This window comes from Marmota monax, unplaced genomic scaffold, assembly GCF_021218885.2.
Source record: "Marmota monax isolate L192 unplaced genomic scaffold, Marmota_monax_Labrador192_F-V1.1 WCK01_AAM20220418_F8-fsc00047, whole genome shotgun sequence".
NCBI classification, from domain to species: Eukaryota; Metazoa; Chordata; class Mammalia; order Rodentia; family Sciuridae; genus Marmota; species Marmota monax.
Window position 1 is genome coordinate 2,283,031 of NW_026692072.1, and position 20,633 is coordinate 2,303,663.

Below are 20,633 nucleotides of genomic sequence, written 5' to 3' on the forward strand. Positions count from 1 at the left end.
CCAGACCCTTTCCATGAGCTTCTTAGTACTGAAGGGCCAGTGCTTGTCCTACTGCCTGCTGGGAGCCCTGGTAGTTAATAAGATAAAGGGGACAGTTGAGAATTTGCATTGCTATAGCACAACAAAGTTAAGCACTGGCCTGCCTTATCAGCCTCTGTCTTAGTCAGGACTTTCTTTCATTGTTTGAGAGAGGAAAATACACTCATGCAAATAAAAGAGGAGCGTTTTCTATAACTAAGTATGAATATCTTATGAAATCCAACAACAAGAAACAAGATCATAATAGGGCTTTCTTGTCAAATGCAGTTTGAACCTATGGTTGGGTGGTGGATTGACAAAAGCAGTTAGGCCTGGAGAGGATTTTGTAGAAATGATATCATAATATTACAACTATTTTAAATGTGCAAAAAAAATATGCCTTGGCTGAACTCTGGATGAGCTCAGATTCCACATGGAACACAGAAGGTGACTGCGGTCATCATGTAGGCTGCTTCTTGATGGTCTGAGTTCTGATCTCATCCTTTGAATTCCACGAGGCTTAGAAAAGTAAGGTACAGATACTCAATATGACCCTCCTCCTTCTTCACCGAGGAAAACCAACTCAGAGGCCACCTGCAGAGCACATGGCCACAATCCAAAATGACGAGTACACACTAGATCCAAGAATTCAAAATGAGTCCCAGACAGCTTCAGCTCTAAGCCTACGGGATGGGAGGAGACTGAGTCACCCGAGAAGCCCACCTGCTAGTGGAGGTGACCACCCATCTGCCATGGTGGACTACTCATCAATGGCCCCATTTCCAAACTTTCAGGAGGCTCACCAGCTCTAGAGGAAAGAACGTCATCCTAGAAGTTAGGTCACTTCTGTGCTTGTTCTATTATGCAGAGACTTTAAGCACAGACCTCGGGAGTTTTAAAAGGATCCTAGAAACCCAACCTTCACTTGACTGGAACCTAAAGAGGGAGGGCGCTGGCAAGTCCAGGATGCCTGTGGTCTCACAGTCTTAGTAGATGGTCTTCCCCATGCAGCGGTGAACCCAATAGGGAATCACCTGCCTAAATATGGCACCACTTGTACAGAGGCACTTGGGCAAATTTCCTGGAAATATATACAAGGGATTGTATAGAAGGAAAAACAAAGTATAGCGATGAAAATCTACCCACTTGCTGAATGTCAAGATCAGACTCCATCTGGAGAATACAATTCCTAGAGGCCCCAGAGTGAACGAGTGATAAAGTAGAAATGTGCAAAAATAAAAGCCCTCCCTATGTTCCTTTCTAGATTGTGACTTAGAAAGGCCAGTAAGTCTCCCAGCTCAAACCACCTCTGCCCTTCCTTCCTCTATGAATTAGGGAAACAGGTTTTCAGCATAAAGAGGAGAGCTAAGAGGTGTTAAGACTCTCCAACATGACAAACACATCTTGCTTTATCCTTATGTTGGCCCTGTAAGGAAACAGTATAATTTACCTTTCTTTTAATAGGTGGACTGGGGCTCAAAGAAACTACACAATTTCCTAAAGGTCACAGAGCATGCCTGTCTGGTTCTAAAGCCTACAGGTTTTGCAGTGCTTTGCCTTCTATGCTCCCCAGGCAGAAGGCCCTGAGGAGGGTTATGGGTGGGATTAAAGTGTTCTTTTAAGAAAATCTTAAAGATGCACTCTTCAGGGCCTGTGAGTTATTTCAGAACGCCAGCTCCACAGTGAGCCAAGCCAGTCATCTCTTCCTACTTCATGGTTCAATAAGGTGTGTTTCTTCAAAGACACAGAACTTTACTTTTATTTCTCTCTGGTTTCTTAGATTCTCCTCAGTATCTCTAATCAATCTTATATAATGATTTAGTGATTAAAAAAAAAAAACAAAACTCTTGAGCCCAACAAGTCTCTGTTTGGAGTTTTGAGTGGAATTTGTCTCATCACAGAACAATTTAGCCAGAGGAGCTATAAGCAAGGAGCAAAATTAGTCTTTAAAAATAATGACATTTTTATTTTCTCTGGATCTCAGCCATGTTCCCTGCTATATAACTTTTACAACACCAAGTTTGTCTCCTCAATGGAATTTCTAAATACTTAGGCCCATTTTGTCTCTGCTCATCCCTCATTCTTTCTGTGTATAACACATACACTCACACTCTCACTCTCACTCACTCACTCACTCACATTAACAGATACCTTCAGACATATGGCAGTGACATTCAGGGATGTCAATGTAAATCAAAACTGAACACTGAAGAGAAATGTTGAAGAAAAGACATTAATATGTCACTACTTGAAAAGCAATTTCTTTTTTCTTCTTTTTTTTTTTTTTTTTTTTTTTTTGGTACTAAGGATTGAATTCAGGGCTGCTTAACCACTGAGCTGTATTCCCAGTCCCTTTTATTTTTTATTTTTGGAAACAACATCTCACTAAGTTGCTTAGGGCCTCTCAGTAAGTTTCTGAGGCTGATCTTGAACTTGCAATCCTCCTGCATCAGCCTCCCGAGTTGCTGGGATAATAGGTGTGCTCTACTGTACCCAGCTTGGATGGCAGTTTCAAGCATGTTCCTTTGGAAAAAAGCAAAGGAAATCAAGTTTTAGTTTTGAAGATAGAAAAAAATGTCAGCTTTAAAAGACAGTATTTTGAATATCACAACAGATTTCAGGAGATTCAATGTTGAGAAATATTGACATAGAGTCTAGGGATAAATCATTTTGACAGCAACCATTAACATATAAGGAATTTGCCACATGGTGGGAATTTCGCCATACACACGTGTCTGCCTTCACAATTTCATGCTATTGTTTAAACCCATATTGCATATGTCATCACTGAGGCTCAGAGAGGTTGAGTAAATTGCCTTAAAATGGCCTTGTCTGAGAAGCTTGTCCACGACTCACCTGCAGTGCTTTTTATTAAATTTAAATGAAGGGCAGGAATCTGTATTTCAGTAAGTTACAGAAATACATCCAACGGTCTTGACTTCCGTTGGCCTCCTCCACCCTCTTTCAGAACTGGTGTGTGACTCCATCTGGTCAACCCATCACTGGAAACGACAGCCTCAATTTGTGCAAGAGGATTATCCAAACAGGAATGGGTCAAATCTTTCTGACAGGAAGAAAAGGCCAGCCTTAGCATCCTGTCTCTGGAAGAGTGACTCAGAGAGAGGCCCAGCCTTTTGCACAATCCCAAAATGCCAGGGAAATCGGGTCTTTGGCCAGCAAAGAGGACCCATGTGAATGTCTGGCTTGGTCGGGTCTTTCCCACACTGGACGAAGCAGCAAGAACACATCCAGCACTGTGACCTCCTTGCTGTGAAAGACACATTACCTTCCCCTGGAGAACAATGGGTGTGTTGATGGACAAAGCTCATTAATAATTCACTTCTGAATAATTCACAAGAGAGGGTTTTGCTGCCATGGTAACCACTGAAGGGCCTATTTGTTTGTTTGTTTTTTAAATGTGTCTGGGCCATTTTTTTTTCCGTGAATATTGAATTCCTGACAGATACTGTATATGTGTAGGAGTGAGACGTGAATGGGCGAAGGAAAAATATCTTAAAAATGCAGTCTGTGAATCTTAAAAATCAGGACATTGAAATCAGGGAAACCAAGTGCCTTTCTCGTCCTCACACTGCACCCTTCTGGAAGGAAGAGGAAATGAAGAATACTCATCCCATGTCTAGACTCTGTAGCCTGTTATTATGAAAACTTACTCATATTGATAACTCATATAATAAAGCAATCTGCACATTAAACACTCTTAACACATGTTCTCCAATTTAATCTTGACTGCACCCTTCTGAAGTCAACATTATCATCCCATTTTGTAGTCGAGGAAGCTGATCTCAGAACATGTTGGAGGCAGGATTCAGACCCAGCCGTCCCCTGTGTTCTGGGACCCATCTGAGTGTAGACTGCCTTCTGTACCCACAGCACAGGACACCCAGGGCCCACAGTACATGTCTTTCCAGCACAGAGACTCTCGGATACTCAGAAATATTTGTAGAAGAATCCATAAGAGAATGAATGATTTAAAGCAATACCTCTTTAACTTTGGTCTCACGCATTCATATATTCCAAGCAACACTGACTCATGACAACTAAACCACTGACCCAGTTTCCCATTCACATGTACAGGTAGAGAGTGCCAGCCAGTGGCTTTCCCCAAGGTGCACGCACACAGTTCCTCATCCTTCTCCCAATGCTCCTTCCCAGATCTCCGGGTCTTCATAAAGCCTTTCACCTCTCCAGGTTTCAGTTTGCTCTCTGTAAAATGAGGGTTCCCCCAGACCCCATATAGAGAGAATGAAGTTTAAAGTTTGCAATTTCAATTTGTATTGCTCAGGTGTCACCATGATTCAGTAACTGGTTTGGCTGGTTTTAGACAGTCAGTTGGTCAATAGATAACTCTGGCATAGCATCAGCACAGCCTGTGCAAGGAAGAAGTGAAGCACCTCAGCCTGATTTAAAACACAAAAACCAAAGAAAAGAAATTCCTTGACTTGCGAGCACAAGCCGTGAATTTCAAATATATTTGACCATCCCCTGCAGGAAGAAAGATTTGTCTTCTGTTTCTTGTCAAGACCCAGCGTGCACACACACACATATACACACACACATGCACACTCAGATGCACACACTAGCATGTACACACAAAAAGAACCACAGGAAACAAATCTATATCCTTTCTGCACACAGTGTGCAATGGTTTCCCTGATCTAAGGGGCACATCTCCAAGATCCCTGATGGATACAGGTGGCACCGTATATACTGAATACATTCAGCGTCCTGTAGGTACTGTATTTTCTCTCATATATGTACCTGTGTTAAAGTCTAATTTATAGACTTTGCACAGTAAGATTAGCAATAGAAACTAATAATAAAACAGAACTGTAATAATATACTATAATAACAGTTATGCGAATCTAACCATTTTTTTTTCTCTCTCTCAAAAGATGATACTACAGTCACCCTCCTTCTGGTTGACCACAGGTAACAAAGCACAGAGAGCAAAACCCAAATAAGGGGGGAATTCTTGTATTCTGAATTTCTATTTGTCTCCATTCCATTTTTTTTTTAATTTTTTTATTGTTGGTTGTTCAAAACATTACATAGTTCTTGATATATCATATTTCACACTTTGATTCAAGTGGGTTATGAACTCCCATTTTTACCCCATATACAAATTGCAGAATCACATCAGTTACACATCCATTGATTTACATATTGCCATACTAGTGTCTGTTGTATTCTGCTGCCTTTCCTATCCTCTACTATCCCCCCTCCCATTCCATTTTTAAATTTTTTTTTTTAGTTGTAGATGGACACAATATCTTTATTTATTTATTTTTATGTGGTGCTGAGGATCGAACCCAGGTCCTCACACGTGCAAGGCAGGTGCTCTACCACTGAGCTACAGCCCCAGCCCTCCTTTCCATTTTAAAAATCAGCCCTTTTTCTCATAAATGGATGTCCCAGCCAACTGAATAGCTAGGTCCTGCACTTTGAGAAGCACTAACTAGAGCTCTGTATCCCACGCTGTTATTGAGCCTGAACTGCAATGTGCCCTAAGTATAAACTATACAGCAAATTTTGAAAATAATGCCAAAAATAACATTAAATGCCTCAGTAAAGATTTTTCATATCAATTACATGTTGGAGCAATAATAGTTTGAATACACTGAAATAAACAAACTATACCCTGTTTCTCCTTCCTTCTTTAGTGTGACTGTGAGAAATTGGATTGTTATGATGTGATTCCCAGTATGTCTCTCTTGGGCAATGCAGACTGAGAGCAGTGTGGACCTGCTGCAGCCACAGGTAAAATCCAGCACACCCTCTGTTTCTGTATGTAGAGTTTTACTGAAATGTATCCACGTAGAATCATTCACATATTGTCCGTGGCTGCCTTCATGCTGCAGGGGCAGAGCTGAATAGTTGCAACAGACAGTACTACCTGAGAACTTTAAAATATTCACCATCTAACTCTTGGGGGAAAAAAAAGAGGCAGCCCATAATAGAGCATGAGTACTTTTTATTGTCAGTCACTGTGCCAGGTCATCCAGTCATCTCTCTGTGACTTCAAGACCCTGGTTCTAAGAGTCCCATGGATGCCAAGATCAGTGGATGCACAAGTTCCTTATATCAAATGGGTTAGCACTTGGCATAACCAACACACATACTCCAGTGTACTTTAAATCATCTCTACGTTACTTGCAATGCCTAAAACAATGTAAATGCCATGTGAATAGGTGCTGTGCTATATTATTGTGGGAATAAAGATAAGAAACAGTCTATACATGCTCATTACAGACCCAACTTTTTTCTTGAATAGTTTAGATCTGCAATTGACTGAATCCATGGATGTGAAGCCCCCAGATTAAGAGGGCTGATTGCATGTGCTAGAGACTTCCTACTGATGACAATCCTGCCAGAGGAGTTTTATTACCACATCTTACAAATGATGCTCAAAGTAATTTGTCTGAGGTCACCCTGCTGAGTAGCAAGTAACAGAGCTGAAATTTGAAGCCTCATCAGTCTTGTAACAAAACACACACCACCATTTCTACTTTGCATGTCCCCTCCCCTTCCCACAAACACCTAGTACCTAGAGAGAGTTCCAAGTTCCACCTGAGTTGCTGGGAGAACCCACCCCCACATGACTGCCAACCAGCCCAGAAGGAAATAGGAAGTGTGCCCTAAGTATAAAGTACACAGCAGGATTGGGGAAGAAGGCATCCTGGGGATATGGACCGGTGTTAACACCTCTTCTCATCTTAGGGAAAATGACCTGCCTTCTACCCACCAGGCAAAAAAACTACTGTTCAGATGCTGTTCCTGGAGTGGCCCAAATGAGAACAGTTTGCACCTTTCCCACTTCCATTAGGACTTTCCATGGAGATGTCTTGTTTTTCATTTTCAACCCTCAAACCTTAGGGCTTCCAATCCAGAATTTGAAAATCTCAGATATCCAAAGTCACTTTGGGAAAAATATGTGGAAAAAAGCTCACTGGGGCTATTTTTAAGTGAAAGAGCACTTAACAAAGTAGTTTGTCGAGTGACACATTACCTTGGAAAATAAATAAATATCACAACAGTTCTACTCCGTGCATGTGGCTCATGCTCACACACGTGTATACAGGGTGTATATAGCCCTGAGCCCCTCAGGGCTCATCCAGCCTTGGCATCCTCAGGACCTCCTTTTCTTGGAAGGCAACAGTAGCGAGGTGCGTGTGCATGTTGGGAGGGAGAGAGGTGCATAAATGGAACGTTTTGAAATTATTCTACTTCTATGATGGCCCAGTGGAGGGTGTATGGGGGTCTTTTTGCTTATACTGATTTTTAAAGTTTTGTATAAGTGACAAATGCATTACTTGAGTCATTTTCTGTTCCTGGTTGAAGAAGACAGGCACATTGTTTTGTTTCCTTAAGTCACTGTCAACCTTCCACTGATTTCCACATGGGAAGACACACAGAATGTGACCTCATGCGAGTACAATAGAAAACGGTGATCTTTTAGGGTTGGGTTAGACGGGGAGGGCATCCTACTGTCTTTCCAGCAAAAGTGGAGCTGCAGCGCCTCCCTGTGTCCGGGACAATGGAAATCACAGGAACAGGGAGAAGAAGTTGACTTCTTTGCTCCTCAGGGGCAGGGGCCTTGCTGGGCAATTCCTTACAGACTATTAGGAATTCCCAGGGCCAAACAGCAATTAAATGCTTATTGACTTTGTTATTCATACTCCTTCTTGCCAGAACAGAAATTTGAGAGAGCTGGGGCTCCCAAGGCCCACTCTTGGCGGCCTAGAGAAAGGGCCCCAGGTTCCCACACTCTTGTTCCCAAGGGAGCAGAGGGTCCTGAGAAAGCCCACCGGGGGGAGCCCTGAGCCCCCCAGGGCTCATCCAGCCTTGGCATCCTCAGGACCTCCTTTTCTTGGAAGGCAACAGCAGCGAGGTGCGTGTGCATGTTGGGAGGGAGAGAGGTGCATAAATGGAACATTTTGAAATTATTCTACTTCTAGAAGGCCCAATTTTAGATGCTCCAGGGAGCCAGAAGCACAACTGAGCTCAAATGGTAAAAGGTTTTAAATTAGCCAACTTTTGTGGAGCACCAAATGTCCCAGTCTCCGTCAAATGATAGATGACCACGATCACAACCCTCCAAGGTAGATGTTCTTATCCTCCATTTACAGCAGGAATAGTAAGGGACCTAAGCTCCCAGAGGCCAAGGCATTTGTCCAGTAAGTAGCTGGTTCTAGATTCAAGCATCTCTGGGTTCCTTATTAGTGCCACAAGTCCTGTACCAAGGTTTTGGTCAGCGTGTGATGCCATCAGGTAGCAGAGGCCCAGGGCACTAGGCTGCTGGGCTCTGGGTGGCTGCCAGAAGGTGGCTGTGTCTGTCTCCCAGAGGGCTGTCCTAATGCCCAACAGAGAGCCAGCCATTCTGTAAGCATCTGCTAAATGAATGACTGGCACCATGTTTTATTGCCAATTGGCAATAAAATGAGCTGCCACATGACATTCCAGGAGACTCCTCTGAATTCTAGAACTGCCACGTTGAAGACAGAGGCCAGCCCAGTCACCGATCTCTACCCTCTCCCCACCCCAGTTAATATAGGAGTCCCTTCCCTGGTCATTTCAAGGACAGATGGCTGCAAATGAATCACAGCAGCCACATCCCCCATGAGTTGACACCCACCCTTCAGTTCTTTCTGCTGTCTTGCTGTCCTGGGCAGAGATGGCAAAATAATTCCCAAACTGGTATCCATTACCGAGCCTTGACTCAAAACTAGGATTTGGCAACTAGCAAGAGACATTCAGATCAATGTGCAAGGACATTTCACAAATGTGGAAAATAAACTCGCCAACCAATTTGCCTCTGAGCTTTGAAAATTTCCTTCTGTGGTTTTGTGTCTCCTTTAGGGAAATAACCAAATAAAAACATTAAAAATGTGAAGAAAGTAAGCATCATTAACTAACACGTGGACATCAAAGGGACATTTCAGATGATCTTCAACTTACAATGGAATTACCCCCTAACAAACCCCTAGTAAATTGAAAACGCTGTAATTTGAAAAAAAAATATTTAATACACCTAACCTATGAAAGAGCCTAGCTTAGTTTAGCTTACCTTAAACATGCTCAGAACTCATCGAACACAAAGCCAATTGTATAATAAGTAGTTGGAAACCTCATGCAATTTACTGAATATTATACTGAAAGCGAGTAGCAGGCTGGTTGTACAGGTGCCCACACCATCAGAAAGTCAAAAAGTCGTAAGTCAAAAATCATTGTGTTGGGGACAATGTTTACCCCAAATGCCCAGGTTTTAAAGGACAGAAGAGAACAGCTTTCACACATTTCCTCTTCCTGGCTTTCTTCTCTTGGAAATGGCTGGAAGAGCTCCCATGGGCTCTTGTAGCAGTGATGGATTATCCTCCAGTCCAATCGGAAAGGAAGCCAGACTGCCAGCCCCACCCCCTCACATACCTCAGCTCCTTCCAGTTCACTCTCTACCACCTTCTCCTGCCCCTGGAACAAACATTACCCCATCCCAGGGTCGAACATTTCTAAAAGGTAAACTCCCACCCATCTCTGCTACAAGAGGCCTCCCATCTTAGTTTTCTCAAGAAGCTGCAGCCTACATCTGAGATCCACACCCTGTCCCCCAGTGTGTCTTTGGCCAGGTGTGGAGGGACCAGAGACATGTCCATCTGAGTCTCCAAAGCCTCAACCTGCAGCTCAGGTCAAGAAACTGCTCCACTCTCTGGGCATTTGTGCCATTGATGCCCAAGGGTGGTGGACCTTCAGCCTGCCCTGAACAAGCTGGAGTAAAAGGTCACTTTTCCAATATATGGAAGAGCAAATAGCTAATTTAACTCTCCTGATAGAAAAAGAAAATTCCCTAACTTCACAACAAGGAACGAACATGAACTTTGGCCTTCAGAAAATTTCTAGGTGACACAGCAGAAAGAGCCAGGACAAGCCAGGGGCCCATGCCCTTCTGCTTTTCTATGGAGCGTTCACTGTATGGCCTTACCTTCAGCTCCTCCTTCACAGCTGCAAGACCCCCATTCTACCAGCCAAAGAGGATGCCAACCAAGGTCAACTGAAGGCTGTAGATCTCATCTAGCTAGTAGGACTGAGTAGCAATGTATGGCCCTGGATCTAGAGGAGGCAGAGGACTGAATCCCCTTCCTGTTTCATGGCTGAGCCACTAGACGTTCCATGGAAACTGGAAGACGAGGAGAAGGCTGTGCACAATCAAGTCCAGGGTTCTCCCTGTGACCGATGGAGGATACAGATGACAATCATACTGTTTTTGAGAAAATTTTTTCTCTCCTTGGTAGGTATGGAGGTCTTCTCCAATGGAAGGGGAGAGAGAGCTGCCTCGGCCAACTGTCCTCAGAGCCTGGGCACTCCCTGTGCTGAGTGACAGTCATGGGCTACAGTTACCCAAAGGATCCCAGAGACCAGGAGGAAGGGGGCTCTCACGGCGGTCGAGACAGCATTGTTCCGGGGGTGCCCCTGACCGTGCTGTCCACAGTGACGAGTTCTGACTTCAAGAACGCCTCACGGTGAGCGACTACAGGCTATCCTTGTGCAGGGAGGGGCTCCAGGGGTCATGCCACTTCCCTGTGGGCAGCATGTGATTTGCCCAGTGAAGGACTGAAAGAGAAGTGCTTCCTCTGAGGAAGACAGCCTACGTAGAGCCAGGCACCTGGACGGAGTTTCCTCTCATGAGATCTCTTGTCAAACCCGGAGTGTAGCCATTTTATGGTTAATTTTCAATTTTAATTTTTTTTTAGTCTTTGATCAAGTCCGAACAGTGACCTCCTCCTTTTATGTGCGAAGCTCTGGAAAACTCGAGGACAGGGCAGCAAAGGGACGTTTGCCTTTCCCCGCCTCTCCCCACCACCAAGAGCCACTAGACATTCCATGGAAGGAGCAGGGGGAGCAGCAGCAAGCCATGGTGAACCCCAGAGGCTCCAGCCCAGCCAGAATCTGGGAAGGGGTTGTCCAAGGTGAAGTCCAGGTCCCAGGTCAAGTAGGTGATATGTCTTGTAAAGCACATGTCATGGGCAGAAAGAGGGAAAGCTTGTAACATGCCGGAGCCAGAGTCTTGGGACTTAGGCTGGATGGCCAGGGTCATCAGACTTGTGTCCTTCTACAGTTCTCATGTTGAAATCCTAACCCCCAAGGTGATGGTGTCGGGAGGTGGGTCTTTGAGAAATGATTCTTACCTCTGGCTAGAGCCTTTGGGAGTGGGATCAGTGTCCTCATCTGTTGAGAGCCACAGCCAAAGGGGCCCCAGCAAACTTCCAGCTGCCAGCAAACTTCCAGCTGCCGGCTGATGATTGGCTCACAGCGGCCCCAGCAACATCTAGCTGATTGGCTCCTCTGCGGTGATGCTCATTGGGCTGTTTCCCTGACCTTTCAGACCACCGAGCTGCTCATTGGGGGACTTTTTTGGCTCCGCCCACGTGACCCAGCCAATCGGCCTCAAGAGCAGGAGGATTGTGGGAGGTGGAGAGAAACTTGTGTGGGAGAGAGAGGCTTGTGGAAAGCCGGTGGTGGCAGTTGAGGCTCTGAGGGTTTTTCCTGAGAGGCTGTTTTGTTTGGCGTGTGTGGTTCTAAAAATAAAGTTAGTTTCTTTTGACAAGTGGCTCCTGATTGTGCCCAGCCAGACTGCGGCACTCATCAAAGAGGCCAAGGCAGCTCTCTCTCCCTTTCCACTGGAGATGACACCCGCCCTCCCCAGACACTGAATCTGCCACTACTTGGATCATGAACTTCCCAGCCTCCAGAACTGAGAAAAATAAGTTTCTATTATTATAAGCCACCCAGTGTATAGACCTCTGTTATAGGAGCACAAATGGCCTAAGACAAGGTGAACCTCTTTTCTGTCTTTCTTCCAGTCTTTCAAACTCCCAGAGCATAGTTTGAGATACAGTAGAAGGAATTCTGGTCCAGCGACCACTGACCAGAGCTAGAATTAAAACCCAGACTCTCTACTCATTTCAATCTTGGACCTCAGGAATAATGGGGGGGCTGGGCCAAATGTCCTGGAACATTCTGCATCCACGGTGACAAGCAGAAACACCATATTATCCCTAAAATAACACTGCATGCCAGTTTGGCATTCTTTTCCAACTTTCATCCCCTGATCACTCTTTTTTGAAGGGTAAAAAAAACAGAAAGATGGTCTGAGCTTGTCCAAGGAAACACAGCCCGAATTTGAAGCCCTACCCACATCGTATAGTCCATTTAAAGATGTTAAGCCTACAGCTGCACCATCCTGCTTTACCTTAAGGCTGCTCACACAGATATTTGGGGTCCCCAGTTTACCTGGAAATAGAAAGTAAGCCACGGCCTGACTGGGTCAGAAAGATGATATGAGTTACTTAATCTTAGGAGTGCTAAATACAGGCAAAATCTTACCCTAAGCTGCAGAAGGCTTAGCCTCTCCTCTTTACATACCAACTGTCTGCACTGTGGGACAGGAAGGGGGCGTTTCAGAGGAGCCCATAAGCAGCCTCCTGTTTGGGAAGGCACTGCATCACCTGCCCACAGCCAGGCCACCAGTCCATGCTGGGACATAGTTCATTTGAGTTTATTTGCATCAGCCCACAAGTTACTTCCAGAATAAAAATGTTTGGCTTGCAATCTGTTCCTATCCACACTTTCCTTTAGCATGTCCTGAGTGCTCTTCTTCCTCCTCCCCTTGCCCCACCCCCATCTTGCCATCTGCCCAGTTTAGCTCTCCTTTCTCCCCAGGATAGTCAAGTGTGACTTTAAACAGAGACTTGACTCCCTGTAATCACCTCCTAACTCATATGAGAAATTACAGCAGGTACCTTTAATCACTTGTTCCAAACACCTTCCCTTTGAACTACACAGACAATTAAGCCAGACTGGATGATTTTCCCTGTTCAGTTTATCCAGAAGAGCCCTCAATTCTCCGTCTCCCTTCACGGTGTAGATGGCACCACCGGAGAGCTCAGATATACACTCTGTATACACTCTGGATGACCATCGCAGCAGGTAGTGAGGTGCCCTGGGGCAGGGCAGGACTAGGTCTTGACACAAGATGGTTATGAACAAGAGAAGCAAACCCAGCAGCCAAGATACCTTTTCCAGTTGCATGTAGCCTGTTAGATAACCCATTCCTACTCCAAATAAAGAGGATGCTCAGTTCTTTCCATCTGTAGCAAAAAGATAGGGTCAAAAGGAAGGACCCAGCCCTGAATAAGTCAGGAGCTGCTCTGCTCTGGTTTGGGTGAGGTTTGTCCCCCAAAAGTTCCTATAGGGTTGGAATAGTGTCTCAGCGGTAGAGCACTTGCCTAGCATGTGTGAGGCATTGGGTTCGATTCTCAGCACCGCATATAAATAAATAAAATACAGGCCCATTGACAACTAAATACTATTTAAAAAAAAAAAAAAAAAAGGTTCGTGTACCAGAGGTTTGGTTCTCAGTGTGGTGGTGTGGAGATGGTGGAAACTTCAAGAGGCAGGGCCTGAAGGTCATTAGGTCATGGGGGGGTTCCACCCTCACCAATGGATTAATACTGGCTTCAGAGTAGGGTTGGCCCTGGAGAGACAGGTCTCTCAAGAACAGATTGCTATAAAACAAACCCACCCTCCATGCCTGGTCTCTGCAGCATGCCATCATTTCCCTTCCCAATTCAACATGGAATAAGGCAGCCAATGGAGCACTTGTCAAAGCATTGGTGCTAGGCTCTTTGGAACCTCCAACTAACAGACTCATGAGCCAAACAAACTACTTTGTTAGTTACCCATCTTTACGTATTTTATTAACAGCAACACAAAATGGACTAATACACTTCTTTTTTTTTTTCACAGCAAGCACTCAATAGAAGAGAGCAAACCCTTAGAATACAGTGTAATCGCTACATAATTACAGATAAATACTTCAGAGAATGTCCCACAGTTTGTACAAAATCCCCATTCAGAAGGATGTGACCATCAGTTTCAATTGAAACTGATACGGGATGTCAGAGAGGATATGTAAAATATGAGGTCAGCATAGGAAAAAACCCAAACTTACCAAGTTTAGGGAAACACATTACTTAGCCTAAACCTGGCTCAGGTTTTTGCCACATGATGAAGAATTCAAAGTTAACCCCCACAGCCATTCCATTTTGCAATTCACTGCAGTGAGTGGACCCAAAAAGCAATTGCATCTGGGAACCTCCAGACCCTCAGGCTCTGCATAATTGGACAATATGTGTCAAAATGAGAAATGTGTGCAATGATTTCACTTCTAGCAATAAGCCCTAGGGAGATAATGAGACGGGCTACCATAGGTATATAAGATGTTTATAATAGAGAAAGATTAGAAACAAGCTAAATATCCAACAATAGGAAAACAAAATGAATAGCCTGTGTGGCCATTAAGCAAGCATATAGATTAATTTATTAACCTGTGTTCACAACACATTCATGTCAAGTGAAAAAAATGAGGTTATAAGACAATTTGTAAGCTATACTCCTATTTTTATATAAAAAGTATCAATATTTAAATATGCATCACTATTGAAATATTCCAATATTAAAGATATTTATTTGCTGGTTAGCAAGGTAGTTAGTGTTAAGGCTTTTAAAATCTTGGTTATATCTACTTAATATGTCTACCTTAAAACTGAATATGGATAAACTCTCCACCTTTATAAAATATTCCTTAATATGACTTATCCCTGTGATATATAGGTACAACCCTTAAAAAAATCAGAGTATCATAAAATTTAGCTGAGAGATAACATTGAAAATGAGAATAATAACAGCAAAAGCAGATGTCTTTCTAACTACTTGATTTCTCTGAAAAAATAGTGGTCTAGAAATCTTTCAGTGCCTACCTGCTTGCTACTTTTTATGCTTTAAGAAAGACAAGCATTCTTTTTCTAAAGACACACAGGTTCCACCGATCCCCATGCCCTAATTACTTGGTAACTGTAACACTCAGGTTTCTCAGTTAAACTCAGTTATCTCACTGGAATTGCTAAGCAAATATCCCTTGAGGTACATTAAGGTGTTGGAAATCTTGAACCTATTGAGATAGGTGGTGGTAACTTCACAGAAAGGAAGCCGTAGCCCTTCAGTGTTAAAAACAAGAGTCATTCAAGCCATCTCCTCCCAAGGCTTGGGTCCCTCTATGGTGCCCCTGCCTCATGGCCACCTGACCAAAGCCTGAATGTAACTCTTCTGTTCCTTGTCCCTCTACCCAACCTCTCCCTATTACAATCAGTTGTATTTTTAGTCTAGGAATGAATGAACGAGTGGGGCAGAGGGAACTCCTTGCTTGGGGAAACCTGATATTACAGGCTTACAATCTAATCAAGACTAAATATTTGGTTTTAGTCCCACGTTCCTGGCACCGCACGCAGCTCCTAAAGTCCTTGGAATCCCACTGAACTGATAAGAGTGTCACCCATTTGGATACTGATAGCTGGTTTGTATGCTAATGAGATGACCAGTGGCTGGAGGTCTGCAGAAAGTTTCAGAATGGGGACTGGTCACCACAAAAAAATCAAGGGTTGAAACTTTCAGCCCCACCCCAAATTCTCCAGGGAGGAAAGAAGGGCTAGATATGGGGTTAGTCAGTCACCAATGGCCAATGATTTAATCCGTCATGCCTGCGTGTTGTAACCTCCCAAAAATCTCTAAATGATGAGGTTTGAGGGGTTTCTAAGTAAGACCTGCTCCCTTCCCCCATTCTTTGCTCTGTGCATCTCTCCTAGACTGTTCCTGAGTTTGTAACCCTTAGAATCAACTATCAAACACAGGTAGAGCATTTCAGTCCATTCTGTGAGCTGTTCTCCTGACTTATGGAACACGAGGAGAGGAGTCCTGGGAACCCCTGATTTAGAGCGTGACAGTCAGAAGAACCAGAGACGTCCTGTGACTTTGGACTAGCATCTGAAGTGGGAACAGACTTGTGGGACTGAGCCCTGAATTTGTGAGAGCAGATGCTAATTCCAGGTATCTAATGCCTGAAGGAAATTTGAGATGTAGGATACCTTTCTGGTGTTGGGGGAGTGGGGGAATCCCATTTATTTGAAGTCAGAAGTATGGCAATTCAAAAACAGTTGAGTGGCTAAAAGCACATAAGAATCTTGGAACAGCCCTTCACTAATGCAAAGACATCACTCATATGACCAAAGGCAGCTAGGAGCTCCTTTCTAATCTTATCGCCTGCGGCTCTATGAGAGAGACTGAGCAAACATACCTCTCGGTATGCACCAAGCAACCTAATTTGCACAGTCATGAGGCTCATGAAAAACCAACCCCAGTTCAGCCAACTAAAAGGAACACAGCAGTGCAATTCCAAGAATGACAGTCACCATCACAGGGAACCTTCCCTGTCCAGGAACTATGCTGAGAGCTTCACACCTGTCTTGCTTAATTCCTTCCAAAATCCTGTCAGGTAGATGATTAGTGTTCATGTTTAACAAGGAAACTGAGTCTCAGGGAGGCCATTTAACTTCTCTGAAGTCATACAGCTAGTGAATGACAGAACAGGAAGTGTGTGTTTGGGTCTTCTGAATATACAACACATCCTTTTAACGTCTGTGCAACACTGGTTTTCAGAAGCTGTTTTGTGCTAAGCAGCTCACTACTGGAACATTCTAGTGCACATATTCTCAAGGTCATCTCATCTTTATCAAGTTCATAGTCACCAGACTATTTCATTCATGTGTGGCTTTGCAATAGAAGCAGCCACATAATTTTTGTGGTCATGTGCAAAATGAAAACTCAAAGCCTCTTGTTACGAAAAATTCCAACAGGACAACAGCCAAACATTAAACCACAGACTGCCTAAGTCACATGCCCATGAAGACATCACTGTGTTCCACGTGTTCCTCTGTTTATGCCCAAATAATCTAAGACTGTCTTGAAGGAGAAACCAGAAACTCTTCTGGTAAAGAACTCATCCAGTGAGCTCTTGAACAAATAATAACCTGTGATCCAGTGACGCTGAGAACCTCCAAGGTTAATTTTAAAATGCCTCCTGGTGAAGCACCGAAACCACAGTTGGACAGAATCACGATTTCTCTGCTCCCTGAAAACGCACATGCCATAGCAGGTTAGCTCAAGGCGAAGAGAAAAGACCTCCTTGGACAAACATATGGACACGTAACTCAACCCCGAAATCCTGAGGACCAGTGTCCTTTAACAAACACGTGGCATTTTCCTGCCTATTTTAATTTTGTTGCCAATTGGATTGAAACACAAGCTGCACTTCTAGGGTGGCTGGTTGGTGTTTTTGAAAAGAATATCTGTTTTCCTGCTTCCATTCTTGTGTGTTTATTCTGGGGCTCTTCCAGCCCTTTCATAATATTCTCTTTAATCCCTCAAGTACCTTTCCCTCCTGCTTTTAAAGTCCCCCCACCTATCCCGTGGTTGTCCCTTCACCTTAAAAAGTTTGTCAATAATCCACATGAAACCAGTTTGGACCTACCTGAGCTCCAGAACCAGCAAATCTTGCTCCAACCTTGCTGCTGACTCCCAGGGAAAGGCCAGGAGGAACAGGAGGACAAGGCTGAGGAAGAGGTTCCAGGGCTAAGGTGGTAACTGCTGTCTACCCGCACATCCAGCCTCACTTGGCCCAGGTGTCCCAGTGTGGCCTTGGCCTCTGGTTGATGTAACAACTCCAGGTCACTTGGTATGTAAATAATCAAAGTGGTAGGGCTTCCCTTCTTAAAATTCCAGGCAACAGCTGGTGCTGGTCTGGGAAAGAACGATTCACCCACTGGCTCTTGCTTCAGAGCTGCACCAAAAAAAAAATCCCCATTGCCCAGCTGCTGGTAGACTGTGGCTCCACTGCGCCCCCTGCTGGAGCAATTGGTTAGGCCTTCCCCATTGCTGAACAATCACATATGCATTGTGTTGAGATCTGGAGCCCCTGGAGAAGCCCACGGAGAGTCTTCAGAGGGAGGGAGAAAGCAAAGGAAGTACCAACAAAATCGTGTAAGCCATCACTCTTGAAGGACATCACTGCCAATGACATTGATAACGGAGTATACTAGACAATGCAGAATCTCGGCTTTGAGTCTACTTTTTCCTTCAAATATAGCAGTGTGAGTGCCTGGATTCTCAATCCAAGAGGACTGGCTATAAGCTCAGGAAGGGGGTGCCATACACTGGCCTTTCTTCCCTGCATAGGACCCACACAGTAAGGGCCTCAGAGTCCAAAAGGAGAATATCTGACATTGTTTTATTCTCTCATCCCAACAGAACCCAACAAGTACCTCCCCAGTCATGTTCAGTCACCAGAAAACTATGGGGGGCAGGGGGAGGGGACTTCCCTTCTTCAAAAAATAGAAGTATCTATCATTTTTTATTTTGGTTACCAGAAAACACACACACCAACTTCCAGACATTACTCCTAGACCTATAGAAAGCCACAGTAAGGGGACTCTATTGGGAATGATTCAATGCACTAAAAATCCTCTTTAATCGTTAAAAGCAAAGATTTAAAAACAATGTTGTCAGCTCCTGGCAACTTTTCTTTTTCTAAATCAGTTTTTATAAGTCGTTAAACTGTCAAGTCCTGGGTTTTATTCACTGATGCAATGTGAAAATCATCTTTGACTTAGATTGCTTCTTTTGTAATTGAATGTCAAATCCATTCTAGCATCTCCTCACTTATTTATTTATTTTTTAAACAAAGAACAAGGAAAAAAATAGAGAGAGGTGATTCTGGGAGGAGGCAAGTGGTCTTGGGAAAGCTGGGGGGCTCAGAGATGCACATCTGATTGATTATGCTTCTTTGCATTTTAAAAGAACCACAGGTATAGGAGTTGGAAATCTTTCTCAGGCAGCAGGACGGGGACATGATGGATTATGACAACTGCATGTTTGGCTTCACAAGAGGAGTTGTCACCCAACTGATTGCTCTTATAACTTCCTTGAATCCTGTTAACACTTAGCAATCAAAAAATCTGGTTACTAGGGCTGAGATTGTAGCACAGTGGTAGAGCGCTTGCCTAGCACATGTGAGGCACTGGGTTCAATCCTCAGTACCACATAAAAATAAATAAATAAACAAAGGTATTGTGTCCATCTACAACCAAAAAAAAAATTTTATTTGAACAAAAAGCTGGATACTGACTATGGGCAGAAATGTTCCACTGGCCACCAGAACCTTATAAAGATGACCATGTCCCCAAAAGCATCAGAATATGTTTTCTCAATTTTGGCCATACTGCCTGCTTAAACCTGTTCCCTCTGTCCTCTCTGTGCCCTTCTTTGTCTCTTCATAAAGTAGACAATCCAATTACACTCACATTCATTGTAACAATGATAATAAGTTGAGGCACAAATAAATTACTGTAGTTCTGATCCTCAGAGAGATACCAGAACAGGGCACAGACACAATAACACTTAGCACCCTCTATTCTAATGAAGTACTGAAAGAGAGGTCTGAACAAAGCGTAATGAGGACAGACTCCCTGGAAGAGGTCCAGCTCAAATGTCACCTCTTTTTTTTTTTTTTTTGTTGAGTTATATACAAATATTGTGCCATTTTACATAAGGAATTTATTTTTTTCTTTTTTTTTATTGTTGGTTGTTCAAAACATTACATAGTTCTTGATATATCATCTTTCACACTTTGCTTCAAGTGGGTTATGAACTCCCATTTTTAGCCCATATACAGATTGCAGAATCACATCAATTACACATCCATTGATTTACATATTGCCATACTAGTGACTGTCGTGTTCTGCTACCTTTCCTATCCTCTACTATCCCCCCTCCCCTCCCCTCCCCTCCCCTCTTCTCTCTCTGCCCCCTCTACTGACCTTCATTTCTCCCCCTTGTATTATTTTTCCCTTTCCCCTCATTTCCTCTTGTATGTTCTTTTGTATAACCCTGAGGGTCTCCTTCCATTTCCATGCAATAAATGACAAAATCATAGAATTTGCAGGGAAATGGATGGCACTAGAGCAGATTATGCTAAGTGAAGCTAGCCAATCCCTAAAAAACAAATGCCAAATGTCTTCTTTGATATAAGGAGAGTAACTAAGAACAGAGTAGGGACAAATGTCACCTCTTTTGAGACTCCATCCCTCCTTCCCTAGGCTGAGGGCTGAGAATTCAATTGGCAAATGTTTACTGAGTATAGCCTGTTGGATGGGAGGCAGGGGTTTCTGCCATGGTGAACTGGCCCTCAAAGTGCTCAGATTCCAGCGAGGGAGGAGATGAATAAAAGGATAAACAAGGAAAATATTTAAAAGCTGCCATTGGTGCAAATAAGGGGAACGTGGTAGGATTAAGAAAGGGAGACCTATTTAGATGGAGTGGGGAGAGACGGCCTCTCTGAGAAGTGACATGTAAGCTGAGAAGGGAAGGACGCTGTGACAAGAGGACACTAGCCATCTGAAGAATGGTGAGAGATGGAGAACAGGAAAGATTCAGGAAAGACAACAGGCCCTGAGCTGGGCAAGACCCCCACATTTGAAGAACTGAAAGCTGTGTGGCTTCCAGGAGAGCATTAACAGTTGCCTGGGCTAACGTGGTGGCTGTGGCAATAGAAAGGGCCAGACATGAGGAATCCTATGGAGAGAGGACTGAAAAAGACTTGTAGGTGGGGCAAATGGGAGGGCAAAAAAGCCAGGACCGATATTTATATTTCTGAC

General features: G+C 43.8%; 1 protein-coding gene across 2 annotated transcripts in view; it reads right to left on the reverse strand.

Annotated features, from left to right (window-relative positions):
* The window catches only part of Slc1a2 (solute carrier family 1 member 2), a 145,819-nt gene that overhangs the window by 112,407 nt on the left and 12,779 nt on the right, over positions 1 to 20,633 (reverse strand). The window contains exon 1 of one of the 2 annotated variants that reach the window (XM_046456075.2): positions 17,453 to 17,718. The exons of the other annotated variant lie outside the window; for it this stretch is intronic. The gene's annotated coding sequence lies outside the window, so the exon portion shown is untranslated. Of the gene's footprint in view, positions 1 to 17,452; positions 17,719 to 20,633 lie in introns of those variants that run through there. 2 annotated transcript variants of the gene reach the window in all.